The sequence below is a fragment of the Triticum aestivum genome, chromosome 7B (assembly GCF_018294505.1).
Source record: "Triticum aestivum cultivar Chinese Spring chromosome 7B, IWGSC CS RefSeq v2.1, whole genome shotgun sequence".
Taxonomy (NCBI): domain Eukaryota; kingdom Viridiplantae; phylum Streptophyta; class Magnoliopsida; order Poales; family Poaceae; genus Triticum; species Triticum aestivum.
Genome location: NC_057813.1, coordinates 439658003 through 439676539, shown reverse-complemented (window position 1 = coordinate 439676539; position 18537 = coordinate 439658003). Strand labels below are relative to the sequence as shown.

Here is an 18537-nt window from a genome sequence, read left to right as displayed (position 1 = left end):
AAAAGAGTTGCTCCTCAACCTACTGAACTTTATGAAAATATTTACTTTGAGATTCCTTCAGGTATGATAGAGAAACTGCTAGCTAATCCATTTGCAGGAGATGGAACAATGCATCCTGATTTACACCTTATCTTTGTGGATGAAGTTTGTGCATTATTTAAGCTTGCAGGTATTCCCGATGATGTTGTCAAAAGGAAGGTCTTCCCTTTATCTTTGAAGGGATATGCATTGACATGGTATAGGCTATGTGATGATACGGGATCTTGGAATTATAAGCGATTGAAGTTGGAATTTCACCAGAAGTTCTATCCTATGCATCTTGTTCATCGTGATCGTAATTACATATATAATTTCTGGCCTCGCGAAGGAGAAAGCATCGCTCAAGCTTGGGGGAGGCTTAAGTCAATGTTATATTCATGCCCCAATCATGAGCTCTCTCGGGAAATGATTATTCACAATTTTTATGCTCGGCTTTCTCTTGATAATCGCAACCTGCTTGATACTTCCTATGCTGGTTCTTATATGCTAAAGACTATTGATTTCAAATGGGACTTATTGGAAAGAATTAAATGCAACTTTGAAGATTGGGGTTCCGGCGATGGTAAGGAGTTAGGTATGACACCTAAGTTCGATTGTGTTAAATCTTTTATGGATACCGATGCTTTTCGTGGATTTAGCGCTAAGTATGGACTTGACTCTGAGATAGTAGCTACTTTCTGTGAATCTTTTGCTACTCACGTTGATCTCCCTAAAGATAAGTGGTTTAAATATAATCCTCCTGTTGAAGTGAAAGTAGTTGCACCTATTACAGTCGAAGAAAAGACTATTACCTATAGTGATCCTATTGTTCCTACTGCTTATGTTGAAAAACCTCCTTTTCCTGTTAGGACAAAGGATCATGCTAAAGCTTCGACTGTTGTTCGTAAGAGTAATACTAGGACTTATACACCTCCTGAGCAAAGTAATGTTGAACCTAGTATTGCTATGGTTAAAGATCTCTTGGATGAGGACTTAGATGGGCATGTTATTTCTTTCTTGGGTGAGACTGCTAATATTGCTAGACCTGATACTAAGAGATGTAGACCTGTCGTAGGTGTGCCTGTTATTTCTGTTAAAATAGGAGATCATTGTTATCATGGCTTATGTGATATGGGTGCTAGTGCTAGTGCGATACCTTATGATCTTTATAAATAAATTATGCACGACATTGCACCCGTTGAATTAGAAGACATTGATGTTACTATTAAGCTTGCTAATAGGGATACCATTAAACCTATTGGGATTGTTAGAGATGTTGAAGTTTTGTGTGGGAAGGTTAAATACCCTGCTGATTTTCTTGTTCTTGGTTCCCCACAAGATGATTTTTGTCTCATTATTTTTGGTAGACCCTTCTAGAATACTGCTAGTGCTAAGATTAATAGTGAAAAGAATATTGTCACTGTTGGCATAGATGGTATGTCTCATGAGTTTAATTTCGCTAAGTTTAGTAGACAACCTCGTGAAAGGGAACCACCTAGTAAGGATGAAATTATTGGTCTTGCTTCCATTGTTGTTCCTCCAACTGATCCGTTAGAACAATATTTGCTAGACCATGAAAACAATATGTTTATGAAGGAAAGGGAGGAAATAGATGAAGTGTTCCTTAAACAGGAACATGTGCTGAAACATAACCTTCCCGTTGAAATTCTTGGGGATCCCCATCCACTCAAGGGTGATCCCGTGTTTAAACTCAAACCATTACCTGATAATCTTAAGTATGCTTATCTTGATGAAAAAGAAATATATCTTGTTATTATTAGTGCTAACCTTTCAGAGAAAGAAGAAGAAAGATTATTGAAAACTCTGAAGAAGCACCGAGCCACTATTGGATATACTCTGGATGATCTTAAGGGCGTTAGTCCCATGCTATGTCAACACAAGATTACATTGGAGGACGATGCCAAACCAGTTAGAGATCCTTAAAGACGACTAAATCCCAAGATGAAGGAAGTGGTAAGAAAGGAGATTCTAAAGCTCCTTGAGGCAGGTACTATTTATCCCGTTGCTGATAGTGGATGGGTAATCCCTGTCCATTGTGTCCCTAAAAAGGGAGGTATTACCGTCGTTCCTAATGATAAAGATGAATTGATCCCGCAAAGAATTATTACAGGCTATAGGATGGTAATTGATTTTTGCAAGTTAAATAAAGCTACTAAGAAAGATCATTACCCGTTACCTTTTATTGATCAAATGCTAGAAAGGCTATCCAAACGCACACATTTTTGCTTTCTAGATGGTTATTCTGGTTTCTCTCAGATACATGTGTTAGCGAAGGATCAATCTAAAACTACTTTTACTTGCCCTTTTGGTACTTTTGCTTATAGACGTATGCCTTTTGGTTTATGCAATGCACCTGCTACCTTTCAAAGATGCATGATGGCTATATTCTCTGATTTTTGTGAAAAGATTTGTGAGGTATCCATGGATAGATGACTTCTCCGTCTATGGGTCCTCTTTTGATGATTGTTTGAGCAACCTTGATCGAGTTTTGCAGAGATGCGAAGACAATAGTCTCGTCCTGAATTGGGAAACATGTCACTTTATGGTTAATGAATGCATTGTCTTGGGGCACAAGATCTCCGAGAGAGGTATTGAAGTTGATAAGGCCAAAGTTGATGCTATTGAAAAGATGCCATGTCCGAAGGACATAAAAGGTATAAGAAGTTTCCTTGGTCACACCGGTTTTTATAGGAGGTTCATTAAGGACTTTTCTAAAATCTCTAGGCCTCTAACTAATTTATTGCAAAAAGATATTCCTTCTGTTTTTGATGATGATTGTGTAGAAGCATTTGAAGTACTTAAGAAAGCTTTGATCACTGCACCTATTGTTCAGCCACCTGATTGGAATTTACCTTTTGAAATTATGTGCGATGCTAGTGATTATGCTGTAGGTGTTGTTTTAGGGCAAAGAGTCGATAAAAAATTGAATGTTATCCAGTATGCTAGTAAGACTCTTGATACTGCCCAGAGAAATTATGCTACTACTGAAAAAGAGTTCTTAGTAGTTGTGTTTGCATGTGATAATTTTAGACCTTATATTGTTGATTCCAAAGTTACTATTCACACTGATCATGCTACTATTAAATATCTTATGGAAAAGAAAGATGCTAAGCCTAGACCCATCAGATGGGTTCTCCTGCTCCAAGAATTTGACTTGCATATTATTGATAGAAAGGTAGCTGAGAACCCCGTTGCAGATAACTTGTCTAGGTTAGAGAATGTTCTTGATGACCCACTGCCTATTAATGATAGCTTTCCTAATGAACAATTAGCGGTCGTCAATGCTTCTCATACTGCTCCTTGGTATGCTGATTATGCTAATTACATTGTTGCTAAATATATACCGCCTAGTTTCACATACCAGCAAAAGAAAAAGGTTTTTTATGATTTAAGACATTACTTCTGGGATGATCCACACCTTTATAAAGGAGTAGATGGTGTTATTAGACGTTGTGTGCCTGAGCATGAACAGGAAAATATTCTATGTAAGTGTCACTCTGTGTCTTATGGAGGACACCACGCTGGAGATAGAACTGCACACGAGGTACTACAATCTGGTTTTTATTGGCCTACTCTCTTCAAAGATGCTCGTAAGTTTGTCTTATCTTGTGATGAATGTCAAAGAATAGGTAACATTAGTAGACGTCAAGAAATGCCTATGAATTATTCTCTTGTTATTGAACCGTTCGATGTTTGGGGCTTTGATTATATGGGACCTTTTTCTACCTCTAATGGTTATACACATATTTTAGTTGCTGTTGATTACGTTACTAAGTGGGTAGAAGCTATTCCAACTAGTAGTGCTGATCATAACACTTCTATTAAAATGCTTAAAGAAGTTATTTTTCCGAAGTTTGGAGTCCCTAGATATCTTATGACTGATGGTGGTTCACATTTTATTCATGGTGCTTTCCGTAAGATGCTTGCTAAGTATGATGTCAATCATAGAATAGCATCTCCTTATCATCCGCAGTCTAGTGGTCAAGTAGAGTTGAGCAATAGAGAGCTCAAATTAATTTTGCAAAAGACTGTGAATAGATCTAGAAAGAATTGGTCCAAAAAACTTGATGATGCATTGTGGGCCTATAGAACTGCATACAAAAATCCTATGGGTATGTCTCCATATAAGATGGTTTATGGAAAAGCGTGTCATTTACCTCTTGAACTTGAACATAAATCATATTGGGCTATTAAGGAGCTCAATTATGACTTCAAACTTGTCGGTGAGAAGAGGCTGTTTGATATTAGCACACTTGATAAATGGAGAACCCAAGCCTATGAGAATGCCAAGCTTTTCAAAGAAAAAGTCAAACGCTGGCATGATAAGAGGATACAAAAGCGTGAGTTTAACGTAGGAGATTATGTGTTATTATTCAAATCTCGTTTAAGATTTTTTGCAGGAAAACTTCTCTCAAAATGGGAAGGTCCCTACGTTATCGAGGAGGTCTATCATTTTGGTGCTTAAAAATCAACAACTTCGAAGGCACAAATCGGAGGGTGGTAAACGGTCAAAGAATTAAACATTATATTTCAGGTAATCCCATCAATGTTGAAACTAATATCATTGAAACCGTAACCCCTGAGGAATACATAAGGGACACTTTCCAGAATGTTCTAGACCCCGAAAAGGTATAGGTATGTGGTACGGTAAGTAAACCGACTCCAAAACAACTCCAATGGCAATTTTTATCAGTTTTGGAATATTTAAGAATTTTAGGAAGAAAGAAGTAGTCTGAAAGGACACGAGGCTCCCACGAGAGTGTAGGGCGCGCCCCCTGTCTCGTGGGCACCTCGTGTGCCTCACGGACTCCGTTTTCTTGCACGTTATGTATTTTGGTCGGTAAAAATTCATTATTTATACTCCTGAAGGTTTTGACCACCGCATCACGCAAATATCCTCTGTTTTCGTTTCGAGCTGTTCCTGTTGCAGAATAAAGCAAGATGTCTTCTCAGGAGTCAGTTGGGGAGAGCCGGGTGTCTCACCCAACGCCAGGTCCAGGAGCAAATAGCGATGCCTATCACTTTGGACCATCAACGGAGGATGAGATGGAGGCTGATTTGAAAAGGATAGATGCCATGGAGGAAGATCAAGAAGCTACCTCTCGTCTCCGAGCAGAATTCACTATGGGGGGACTACCTAGCCTGGTTGTCCCTGCTTCGGTCATCCCTTCCAACTCTAGATTTCTTTCTTATGAAAATATGAAAAAGAGTTTCACTTTTTCTCCAGAAGCTATGCAGCATACTTGGGTAAAAGGAGCTTTGGCCGTTACGGGCAAGCTCCGTAAAGAAATTATGGACCTCAAACAACAAGTCAATAAGCTCGAGGAGGAGAACCGTATCCTGAAGGGCATCATCGCCAAGAAGATCATAACACCAACTGTGAAGAAGGAGAAATAATCACATGGGTATGGGCACTCCCCTTGGCAACTGCCAAGCTTGGGGGAGGTGCCCCGGTATCGTATCACCATCACACTCCTCTCTTTACCGCTTTATTTAGTTAGATCCTTTTAGTAGTATCTTGATCTAGTAGTTTGAAGTTTTGATATCAAGTAGTTTTGAGTTTTACATTGGGATCTCTTTATGTAATCGAGTCCGTGTGCTATCTATAATAAAGATTAGTGTTGAGTCAAGGGCTTTGGTTTGTTTCTATGATCTTGAGAAAGTAGAAAGAATAAAAGAGTTCATGTTGATCTTATGTATAGTGATAACTGATAACCCACAAGTATAGGAGATCGCAACAGTTTTCGAGGGTAGAGTATTCAACCCAAATTTATTGATTCGACACAAGGGGAGCCAAAGAATATTCTCCAGTATTAGCAGCTGAGTTGTCAATTCAACCACACCTGGAAACTTAGTATCTGCAGCAGAGTGTTTAGTAGCAAAGTAATATGATAGTGGTGGTAACGGTAACAAAAGTAAAGACAGCAAAAGTAATGTTTTTGGTATTTTGTAGTGATTGTAACAGTAACAACGGAAAAGTAAATAAGCGAGAACCAGTATATGGAAAACTCGTAGGCACCGGATTAGCGATGGATAATTATGCCGGATGCGGTTCGTCATGTAACAGTCATAACATAGGGTGACATAGAACTAGCTCCAGTTCATCAATGTAATGTAGGCATGTATTCCGTATATAGTCATACGTGCTTATGGAAAAGAACTTGCATGACATCTTCTGTCCTACCCTACCGTGGCAGCGGGGTCCTATTGGAAACTAAGGGATATTAAGGCCTCCTTTTAATAGAGAACCGGAACAAAGCATTAGCACATAGTGAATACATGAACTCCTCAAACTATGGTCATCACCGGGAGTGGTCCCGATTATTGTCACTTCGGGGTTGCCGGATCATAACACATAGTAGGTGACTATAGACTTGCAAGATAGGATCAAGAACACACATATATTCATGAAAACATAATAGGTTCAGATCTGAAATCATGGCACTCGAGCCCTAGTGACAAGCATTAAGCATAGCAAAGTCATAGCAACATCAATCTTAGAACATAGTGGATACTAGGGATCAAACCCTAACAAAACTAACTCGATTACATGATAAATCTCATCCAACCCATCACCGTCCAGCAAGCCTACGATGGAATTACTCACGCACGGCGGTGAGAATCATCAAATTGGTGATGGAGGATGGTTGATGATGACGACGACGATGAATCCCCCTCTCCGGAGCCCTGAACGGACTCCGGATCAGCCCTCCCGAGAGAGATTAGGGCTTGGCGGCGGCTCCGTATCGTAAAACGCGATCATTTCTTCTGCCTGATTTTTTTCTCCCCGAAAGCCAATATATGGAGTTGGAATTGGCGGAGGTAGGGGGCGCGCCCAGGGGGCGCCCCCACCCTCGTGAGCAGGGTGTGGGCCCCTGGTCTTCATCTTTGGCGAGGATTTTTTATTGTTTTTTCTAACGTATTCCGTGGAGTTTCAGGCCATTCCGAGAACTTTTATTTTCTGCACATAAAACAACACATGGCAATTCTGCTGAAAACAGCATCAGTGCGGGTTAGTTCCATCCAAATCATACAAGTTAGAGTCCAAAACAAGGGCACAAGTGTTTGGAAAAGTAGATACGACGGAGACGTATCAACTCCCCCAAGCTTAAACCCTTGCTTGTCCTCAAGCAATTCAGTTGACAAACTGAAAGAGAAAAAGAAAAACTTTTACAAACTCTGTTTGCTCTTGTTGTTGTAAACATGAAAAGCCAGCATTCAAGTTTTAGCAATTATTATGAACTAACCATACTCACAATAACACGTAGGTCTCACAATTACTCATATCAATAGCATAATCAGCTAGCGAGCCATAATAATAAAACTCGGATAACAACACTTTCTCAAAATAATCATAACATGATATAACAAAATGGTATCTCACTGGCCCTTTCTGAGACCGCAAAACATAAATGCAGAGCACCTTTAAAGATCAAGGACTGACTAAACATTGTAATTCATGGTAAAATAGATCCAGTCAAGTCATACCCAATATAAACCAATTATAATGAATGCAAACGACAGTGTGCTCTCCAGCGGGTGCTTTTTGATAAGAAGGGTGATGACTCAACATAAAAGTAAATAGATAGGCCCTTCGCAGAGGGAAGCAGGGATTTGTAGAGGTGCTAGAGCTCGGTTTTGAAATAGAGATAAATTATATTTTGAGCGGCATACTCTCATTGTCAACATAACAACTAAATGACGACGATATCTTCCATGTTAAACAGATTATAGGCGGTTCCCAAACAGAATGGTAAAGTTTATACTCCCCCTCCTCCACAAGCATCAATCCATGGCTTGCTCGAAACAACGAGTGCCTCCAACATTCAACGGGTCCCAGGGGGAGTTTTGTTTGCAGTTATTTTGATTTAGTTTGCATAAAGCATGGGACTAGGCATCCCGGCTACCAGCCATTTTCTCATGAATGAGGAGCGAAGTCCACCCCTCTTGAGAATAACCCGCCTAACACGGAAGATAAGGGCAGCTCTAGTTCACACATGAGCTAACCGAGCATGCAAAACAGAATGTTTATTTGAAGGTTTAGGGTTTGGCACATACAAATTTACTTGGAACGGCAGGTAAATACCGCATATAGGTAGGTATAGTGGACTCATATGGAATAACTTTGGGGTTCAAGGAGTTTGGATGCACAAGCGGTATTCCCGCTTAGTACAGGTGAAGGCTAGCAAAAGACTGGGAAGTAACCAACTGAGAGAGTGACAACAGTCGTAAACATGCATTAAAATTAATTTACACCGAGTACAAGCATGAGTAGGATATAATCCACCATGAACATAAATATCATGAAGGCTATGTTGATTTGATTCAACTACATGCGTGAACATGTGCCAAGTCGAGTCACTCAATTCATTTAAAGGAGGATACCATCCCATCATAACACATCATAATCATTCTAATAGCATGTTGGCACGCAAGGTAAATCATTATAACTTATAGCTAATCAAGTATGGCACAAGCAACTATGATCTCTAAATGTCATTACAAATATGTTTACTTCATAATAGCTGACTCGGGAACGATGAATCATCATATTTACAAAAACAAGAGAGGTGGAGTTCATACCAGCTTTTCTCATCCTAATAAGTCCATCATATATCATCATTATTGCCTTTCACTTGCACGACCGAACGATGTGTATAATAATAAGAGTGCACGTGCATTGGACTAAGCTGGAATCTGCAAGCATTCAACTCAAGAGAGAAGACAAGCAATATGGGCTCTAAGTTAAATAAACAATCATGCATATAAGATCCACTAAGCATTTTCAATATGGTCTTCTCAACCCCCAAAGAATGGAAAAGGAATAAAAACTATTTACACGGGAAAGCTCCCAACAAGCAAAAGAAGAACGGGAAATATTTTTGGGTTTTTATTTTTAATTACTATAGCAAAGAAATAAACTACTACTAATTTTTGGGTTTTTCTTAAGGTTTATTAAACACACAAGAAGAAAGCAGGAAAAATAAAATAAACTAGCATGGATATTACAGTGAAAGAGTATGAGCACCGACATCTAGCAATGAGTGTGTGTGAACATGAATGTAATGTCGGTGGGAAATACGTACTCCCCCAAGCTTAGGCTTTTGGCCTAAGTTGGTCTATTGCCAGGGATAGCCTGGCGGATACCCGTAGGTGTAGCTGGGGTCGTACTGTGACAAAGAAGGCTCCGGCTGCCACTGGCTGGCAACCCCCTCTGGATCCCAAGAATAAACAGATAGTCGTGGAGGCTCATCTTGTGGCTCCGGTTTCGGGGCTAGTGTAGGATTCCGATAGGCTTGAACAGCCGACGACGGAACGATGTGAGGTCCTGCAGATAAATTAAACAAAGAAGGAGCAGGCAAAGTAATAGTCTCAGGGTGATGTTTATCAAAGTATAATTTGTATTTGAGCTCAGCTTCGCGACTCTTAACAAGAAAGTCATGCGCTATCATACTCTTATAATCTAAATAAGCATGAGGTAGCGCTGTTTCTTCTTTCTCCTCATGCCTAATAGGTATTTCAAAATGTTTAGCCAGGCGTGAAGCATAAATGCCTCCAAAGATGGGGCCCTTAGTACGGTTCAGACTTAATCGTCTAGCAACAATTCCACCCATACTAACAGAGTTATTGCGGTATAAACCATGGAACAAAATAATAATATCAGGAATACTAAGGTTCCCACAGTTCCCACGTCCAATCAAGCAACGACTAGCAAATAAGGCAAAGTAGCGTAAAACAGGAAAATGTATGCTAGTGATCCTTGCATCTGAAACCTTCCTGGTTTCTCCCACAGTGATAGTGTTAATAAAAGCTTCTACTTCGTTACTGTGGGGTTCATCTAAAGTGCCCTCAAAGGGTATTCTGCAAACCTCACAGAATTCAGCTAATGTCCTCTCTTTAACAACGTCATATAAATGAAACTCTACTGTTGGAGGTGATTTCTTAGGGAAAAAGTAGAAGTTTTGCACAAAAGTATTTGTGAGTAAGAGATACTGATGACGTTGGTCGTGGAGGAAGTCGGTGAGGCCAGCATTCTCAATCAATAAATAGAAATCTTCATAAACCCCATCTCTCCTCAAGAAGTCATCGGAAGGCCATTCACACGGCCGGACCTCCGCGGTGCGAGGCAAATTAAATTTGGGCTTCTGCTCTTCCTCCTTTTGTTTTTCCTTCGAGCTTCGGCTCGATGAGCCCCTCAAAAGTCTCTTCATTATTTTCTGAAACAATCTGAAATTTTTAGTAACTTCAAATAAAAGTGAACCAACTTCAATAGAATTGATAGCAACCACTCCCACAAGTGCCTAGAGCCTATATAAAGCATTGGAACTAATTGGAACCATATAAATTTGACATGCAAGCTCAAGAACATGGTCACCTATGCAGCACAAATTTGCAATGAATAAAGTACTAGAACAAAAACTAATTGGACCAATGGAGGAGTCACATACCAAGGAACAATCTCCCCAAGCAGTTTTGCGAGAGGTGCTTTGAGCAAGGAGATCGAAAATCACAACAACGGGGGCTGGAACTCGTGCTTGAGTTGGTTTTTCGTGTTGGTGTGAGGCAGAGGAAGAAGATGGGTGCAGGGATAAGTGGAGGAGGGCCACCATGGGCCCACGAGGCAGGGGGGCGCGCCTAGGGGGGTAGGGCGCGCCCTCCACCCTCGTGGCCAGGTGGCAGCTCCCCCCCACGGTAATTTTTGCACAGTAAATCCTCAAATAATTCCGAAAAAATCATATTAAATTGGCATGGCATCTGAGGACTTTTATTTTCGGGATATTTTTATATTGCACGGATAAGTCAGGAGACAAATAGAAAAAATACTATTTTACTTTATTTCTACTAAATAACAGAAAATATAAAGAGGGTACAGAAAGTTGTGCTTCTAGTTTCATCCATCTCGTGATCATCAAAATGAACCCACTAACAAGGTTGATCAAGTCTTGTTAACAAACTCATTCCGAATAATCACGGAACCGGAGAAATTTCGAATAACACTAAGTTACCTCAATGGGGATATGAAAATCCCCAACAATAAGAATATCATACTTTTTCTTGGCAGTAGGGACAGGAAATTCAAAACCTCCAAATATAATCAATGGAATTTTTCCAATAGAGTTGATACTATAAACTTGAGGTTGTTTTCTCGGAAAGTGTACCGTGTGCTCATTGCCATTAACATGAAAAGTGACATTGCCTTTGTTGCAATCAATAACAGCCCCTGCATTATTAAGGAAAGGTCTTCCAAGAATAATAGACATACTATCATCCTCGGGAATATTAAGAATAACAAAGTCCGTTAAAATAGTAACGTTTGCAACCACAACAGGCACATCCTCACAAATACCGACAGGCATAGCATTTGATTTATCAGCCATTTGCAAAGATATTTTAGTAGGTGTCAACTTATTCAAGTCAAGTCTATGATATAAAGAGAGAGGCATAACACTAACACCGGCTCCAAGATCACATAAAGCAGTTTTGACATAATTTCTCTTGATGGAGCATGGTATAGTAGGTACTCCTGGATCTCCAAGTTCCTTTGGTATTCCACCCTTAAAAGTATAATTAGCAAGCATGGTGGAAATTTCAGCTTCAGGTATCTTTCTTTTATTAGTAATGATATCCTTCATATACTTAGCATAAGGATTTGTTTTGAGCACATCAGTTAATCGCATACGCAAAAACATGGGTCTAATCATTTCAGCAAAGCGCTCAAAATCCTCATCATCCTTTTTCTTGGATGGTTTCGAAGGAAAAGGCATGGGTTTCTGAACCCATGGTTCCCTTTCTTTACCATGTTTCCTAGAAACAAAATCTCTTTTATCATAACATTGATTCCTTGATTGTGGGTTATCAAGATCACCAACAGGTTCAACTTCTACATCATTATCATTACTAGGTTGAGCATCAACATGAACATTATCATTAGCATTATCACTAGGTTCATGTTCATCACTTGATTGTGTTTCAGCATCAGAAACAGAGATATCATTTAGATTCTCAGGTGGTTCAACAATAGGTTCACTAGAAGTTTGCAAAGTCCTATTATTTTTCTTTTTCTTCCTCTTAGAAGAACTAGGTACATCAATATTATTTCTCTGAGAATCTTGCTCGATTCTCTTAGGGTGGCCTTCAGGATACAAAGGTTCCTGAGTCATTCTACCAGTTCTAGTAGCCACTCTAACAACATAATCATTTTTTTACTATTCATTTCATCAAGCACTTCTTTCTGAGCTTTAAGTACTTGTTCTACTTGAGTGGTAACCATAGAAGCATGTTTGCTAACAAGTTTAAGTTCACCTCTAATATCAGCCATATAATCACCCAAGCGTTTGATCATAAAGGTATTCTGTTTTAATTGTCTACCAAAATAAGCATTAAAGTCATCTTGCTTAAACATAAAGTCATCAAACTCATCCAAGCACTCACTAGCAATTTTAGTAGGAGGGAATTCAGCTTTATCATATCTATAGAGATAATTACCTTTACTACTTGTGTCGGGATATCGGGAGGTTCTTCAGTAAATAAGTAATCGAGATCATATACTTCTTCAACAGGCGGTAAATTAAGACCATGTATTTCTTCAATAGGAGGTAAATTCTTAACATCTTCAGCTTTAATACCTTTTTGTTTCATAGATTTCTTTGCCTCTTGCATATCTTCGGGACTGAGAAATAGAACACCTCTCTTCTTCGGAGTTGGTTTAGGAATAGGTTCAGTAATTGGTTCTGGAGCTGGCTCGGGAAGTGGCTCAGGAGGTGCCCAATTATTTTCACTTGTCAACATATTATTCAATAGAATTTCAACTTCATCCGGTGTTCTTTCCCTGAAAAGAGAACCAACACAACTATCCAGGTAATCTCTGGAAGCATCAGTTAGTCCATTATAAAAGATATCAAGTATTTCGGGTTTCTTAAGAGGATGATCAGGCAAAGCATTAAGTAACTTGAGAAGCCTCCCCCAAGCTTGTGGGAGACTCTCTTCTTCAATTTGCACAAAGTTGTATATTTCCCTCAAAGCAGCTTGTTTCTTATGAGCAGGGAAATGTTTAGCAGAGAAGTAATAAATCATATCCTGGGGACTTTGCACACAACCAGGATCGAGAGAATTAAACCATATCTTAGCATCACCCTTTAATGAGAACGAAAATATTTCGAGTAAATAAAGATAGCGAGATCTCTCATTATTAGTAAACAGGGCAGCTATATCACTTAACTTAGTAAGATGTGCCACAACAGTTTCATATTCATAGCCATAGAAAGGATCAGATTCAACGAAAGTAATTATATCTGGATCAACAGAAAAATCATAATAATCCTTATCGGGAACACAAATAGGTGAAGTAGCAAAAGCAGGGTCGGGTCTCATTCTATCTCTAAAAGATTCTTTACTCCATTTAACTAGCAACCTCTTAAGTTCATATCTATCCTGGCAAGCAAAAATAGCTGTAGAAGATTCCGCATCAAAAAGATAACCTTCAGGAATAGCAGGCATATTTTCATCATTACTATCATCATCGTATTCAGGTGCAATAATTCCTCTTTCTCTAGACCTAGCAATTTGCTCATCAAGAAATTCACCAAGGGGAACAGTAGTATCAAGCATAGAAGTAGTTTCATCACAAGTGTCATGCATAGCAGAAGTGGCATCATCAATAACATACGACATATCAGAATTCATAGCAGTAGCAGGTTTAGGTGTCGCAAGCTTACTTATAACAGAAGGAGAATCTAGTGCAAGGCTAGATGGCAGTTCCTTACCTCCCCTCGTAGTTGAGGGCAAAATAGTAGTTCGATCATCTTTCAAGTTCTTCATAGTGTCCAGCAGATATAAATCCCAAGTGACTCAAAGAATAGAGCTATGCTCCCCGGCAACGGCGCCAGAAAAAGGTCTTGATAACCCACAAGTATAGGGGATCGCAACAGTTTTCGAGGGTAGAGTATTCAACCCAAATTTATTGATTGGACACAAGGGGAGCCAAAGAATATTCTCAGGTATTAGCAGCTGAGTTGTCAATTCAACCACACCTGGAAACTTAGTATCTGCATCAGAGTGTTTAGTAGCAAAGTAATATGATAGTGGTGGTAACGGTAACAAAAGTAAAGATAGCAAAAGTAATGTTTTCGATATTTTGTAGTGAATGTAACAGTAACAACGGAAAATTAAATAAGCGAGAACCAGTATATGGAAAACTCATAGGCACCAGATTAGTGATGGATAATTATTCGGATGCGGTTTGTCATGTAACAGTCATAACATAGGGTGACACAGAACTAGCTCCAATTCATCAATGTAATGTAGGCATGTATTCCGTATATAGTCATGCGTGCTTATGGAAAAGAACTTGCATGACATCTTTTGTCCTACCCTCCCGTGGCAATGGGGTCCTATTGGAAACTAAGGGATATTAAGGCCTCCTTTTAATAGAAAACCGGAACAAAGCATTAGCACATAGTGAATACATGAACTCCTCAAACTATGGTCATCACCAGGAGTGGTCCCGATTATTGTCACTTCGGGGTTGCCGGATCATCACACATAGTAGGTGACTATAGACTTGCAAGATAGGATCAAGAACACACATATATTCATGAAAACATAATAGGTTCAGATCTGAAATCATGGCACTCGGGCCCTAGTGACAAGCATTAAGCATAGCAAAGTCATAGCAACATCAATCTCAGAACATAGAGGATACTAGGGATCAAACCCTAACAAAACTAACTCGATTACATGATAAATCTCATCCAACCCATCACCATCCAGCAAGCCTACGATGGAATTACTCACGCATGGCGGTGAGCATCATGAAATTGGTGACGGAGGATGGTTGATGATGACGACGGCGACGAATCCCCCTCTCCGGAGCCCCTAACGGACTCCAAATCAGCCCCCCTGAGAGAGATTAGGGCTTGGCGGCGGCTCCGTATCATAAAACGCGATGATTTCTTCTCCCTGATTTTTTCTCCCCGAAAGCCAATATATGGAGTTGGAGTTGGCGTCAGAGGGCCACCAGGGGGGCCACGAGGTAGGGGGGCGCCCAGGGGGGCACCCCCACCCTCGTGAGCAGGGTGTGGGCCCCCTAGTTTTCATATTTGGCGAGGATTTTTTATTGTTTTTTCTAAGGTGTTCCGTGGAGTTTCAGGTCATTCCGAGAACTTCTATTTTCTGCACATAAAACAACACCATGGGAATTCTGCTGAAAACAGCGTCAGTCCAGGTTAGTTCCATCCAAATCATACAAGTTAGAGTCCAAAACAAGGGCAAAAGTGTTTGGAAAAGTAGATACGACAGAGACATATCAATAACTTCACACAAAGAAAGTATGAGGCATAAAAGTTGTTGAGAGTTGATGAACGTAGCCTTGGTCATCGTTGCAATTAATAGGAAGTGATAAGGAAAGTGGGGTTCACATATAAATATATTATCTTGGACACCTTTTATAATTGGGAGCACTCATTAAGTATGACATGCTAAAAGAGTTGATGTTGGACAAGGAAGACAACGTAATGGTTTATGTTTTCCGACATCTCAGTTAAAGTATATTGTCATTGACCTTCCAAACATGTTGAGCTTGCCTTTCCCCCTCATGCTAGCCAAATTCCTTGCACCAAGTAGAAATACTACTTGTGCTTCCAAATATCCTTAAACCCAGTTTTGCCATGGGAGTCCACCATACCTACCTATGGATTGAGTAAGATCCTTCAAGTAAATTGTCATCGGTGCAAGCAATAAAAATTGCTCTCTAATTATGTATGACTTATTAGTGCAGAGAAAATAAGCTTTGTACGAACTTGTTGTGGAAGTAATAAAAGCGACGGACTGCATAATAAAGGTCCACATGCAAGGGGCAATATAAAGTGACGTTCTTTTGCATTAAGATTTCGTGCATCAACCCTAAACATGCATGACAACCTCTGCTTCCCTCTGTGAAGGGCCTATCTTTTACTTTATATTTTTACTTTATGCTTGAGTCAAGGTGATCCTCACCTTTCCCTTTTTTATTTTATCCTTTGGCAAGCTCCTCGTGTTTGAAAGATAATGATATATATATCCAATTGGATGTAAGTTAGCATGGGCCATTATTGTTGACATCACCTAAAGGTGAATACGTTGGGAGGCAACACAATAAGCCCCTATCTTTCTCAGTGTCCGACTGAAACTCCATAAACACAAGTACTGCGTGAGTGTTAGCAATGGTAGAGGGCTACAAGATAGTTGAGTACGTGAACTTGCTGAAAAGCTCTATTGTTGACTCTTTCTGATGTTACGATAAACTGCAATTGCTTCAATGACTGAGATTATAGTTTGTTAGTTCCCAATGAAGTTTTCGAACCATACTTGACATTGTGAACTGATTGCTACTTGAGCATAGGAAATCATATGACAAAATCTATATACGTTGCTGTTATTAGAATGATCATGATGCCCTCATGTCCGTATTTTATTTTTTATCGACACCTCTATCTCTAAACATGTGGACATATTTTTCGATTTCGGCTTCCGCTTGAGGACAAATGAGGTCTAAGCTTGGGGGAGTTGATACGTCCATTTTGCATCACGCTTTTATATCAATATTTATTGCATTATGGGCTGTTATTACACATTATATCTCAATACTTATGGCTATTCTCTCTTATTTTACAAGGTTTACCATGAAGAGGGGGAATACCGACAGCTGGAATTCTAGCTGGAAAAGGAGCAAATGTTGGAAACCTATTCTGCACGGCTCCAAAAGTCCTGAAACTCCACGAAACAACTTTTTTGAATTAATAAGAATTTCTGAGTGAAAGAAATATGCAAGGGGCCCACACCATGTCTAGGAGACATGGGGCGCCCCCCCTATAGGGCGCGCCCTCCTATCTCCTGGGCCCCCTGGTGGGCCTCTGGCATCCATCTTCTGCTACATCATCACTTTTACCTTGAAAAAAATCATGGGCAAGCTTACGGGACGAAACTCCGCCGCCACGAGGCGGAACCTTGGCGAAATCAATCTAGGGCTCTGGCGGAGCTGTTCTGCTGGGGACACTTCCCTCCGGGAGGGGGAAATCATCACCAACGTCATCACCAACGATCCTCTCATCGGGAGGGGGTCAATCTCCATCAACATCTTCACCAGCACCATCTCCTCTCAAAACCCTAGTTCATCTCTTGTATCCAATCTTGTATCAAAACCACAAATTGGTACCTATGGGTTGCTAGTAGTGTTGATTACTCCTTGTAGTTGATGCTAATTGGTTTACTTGGTGGAAGATCATATGTTCAGATCCTTTATGCATATTATTACTCCTCTGATTATGAACATGAATATGCTTTGTGAGTAGTTACATTTGTTCCTGAGGACATGGGTGAAGTCTTGCTATTAGTAGTCATGTGAATTTGGTATTCGTTCGATGTTTTGATGAGATGTATGTTGTCTTTTCCTCTAGTGGTGTTATGTGAACGTCGACTACATGACACTTCACCATTATTTGGGCCTAGAGGAAGGCATGGGGAAGTAATAAGTATATGATGGGTTGCTAGAGTGACAAAAGCTTAAACCCTAGTTTATGCGTTGCTTCGTTAGGGGCTGATATGGATCCATATGTTTAATGTTGTGGTTAGGTTTACCTTAATACTTCTTTTGTAGTTGCGGATGCTTGCAATAGGGGTTAATCATAAGTGGGATGCTTGTCCAAGTTAGTGTAGTACCCAAGTACCGGTCCACCCACATATCAAATTATCAAAGTACCGAACGCGAATCATATGAACGTGATGAAAACTAGCTTGACGATAATTCCCAATGTGTCCTCGGGAGCTCCTTCCTCATTATTAGAAATTGTCCAGGCTTATCCTTTGCTACATAAAGGATTGGGCCACCTTGCTGCACTTTGTTTACTTTATTTACTTGTTACTCATTACTATTTATTTTATCACAAAACTATCTATTACCTACAATTTCAGTGCTTGCAGGGAAAACCTTACTGAAAACCGCTTATCATTTCCTTCTCGTCCTCGTTGGGTTTGACACTCTTACTTATCGAAAGGACTACGATAGACCCCCTACACTTGTGGGTCATCACATAGCCAGCCTTCTAAAGCTTTTGCAAGTAGACATACGGCTGGTTGTGGTCCTGTAGAGAAATCAACAATGTACAAGTCTCCTCTCCTAAAGCCTTCGAAGACTTTGGAATTGTCAGCTTCCATGATCACAACACAATGATACTTGCCAAAGACAACAACCATATCAAGATCACAAAGCATTGAGACAGACATGAGGTTGTATCCTAAGGATTCGACAAGCATGACTTTGTCCATGTGTATATCCTTTGAGATCGCAACCTTACCTAGACCCAATACCTGACTCTTGCCTTTGTCAGCGAAGATGATATGCTTCAGATGTGATGGTGATAAAGGAGCATCCATCAATAGATTCTTGTCACCAGTCATGTGATTCGTACATCCACCATCGAGGACCCACTCATTTGCTTTGGGTTGTTCATCCTGCAGATGAAT

General features: G+C 40.0%; 1 pseudogene; it reads left to right on the top strand.

Moving 5' to 3' along the window:
- Positions 1 to 18537, top strand: part of LOC123158403 (uncharacterized) — a 124479-nt pseudogene that overhangs the window by 35042 nt on the left and 70900 nt on the right.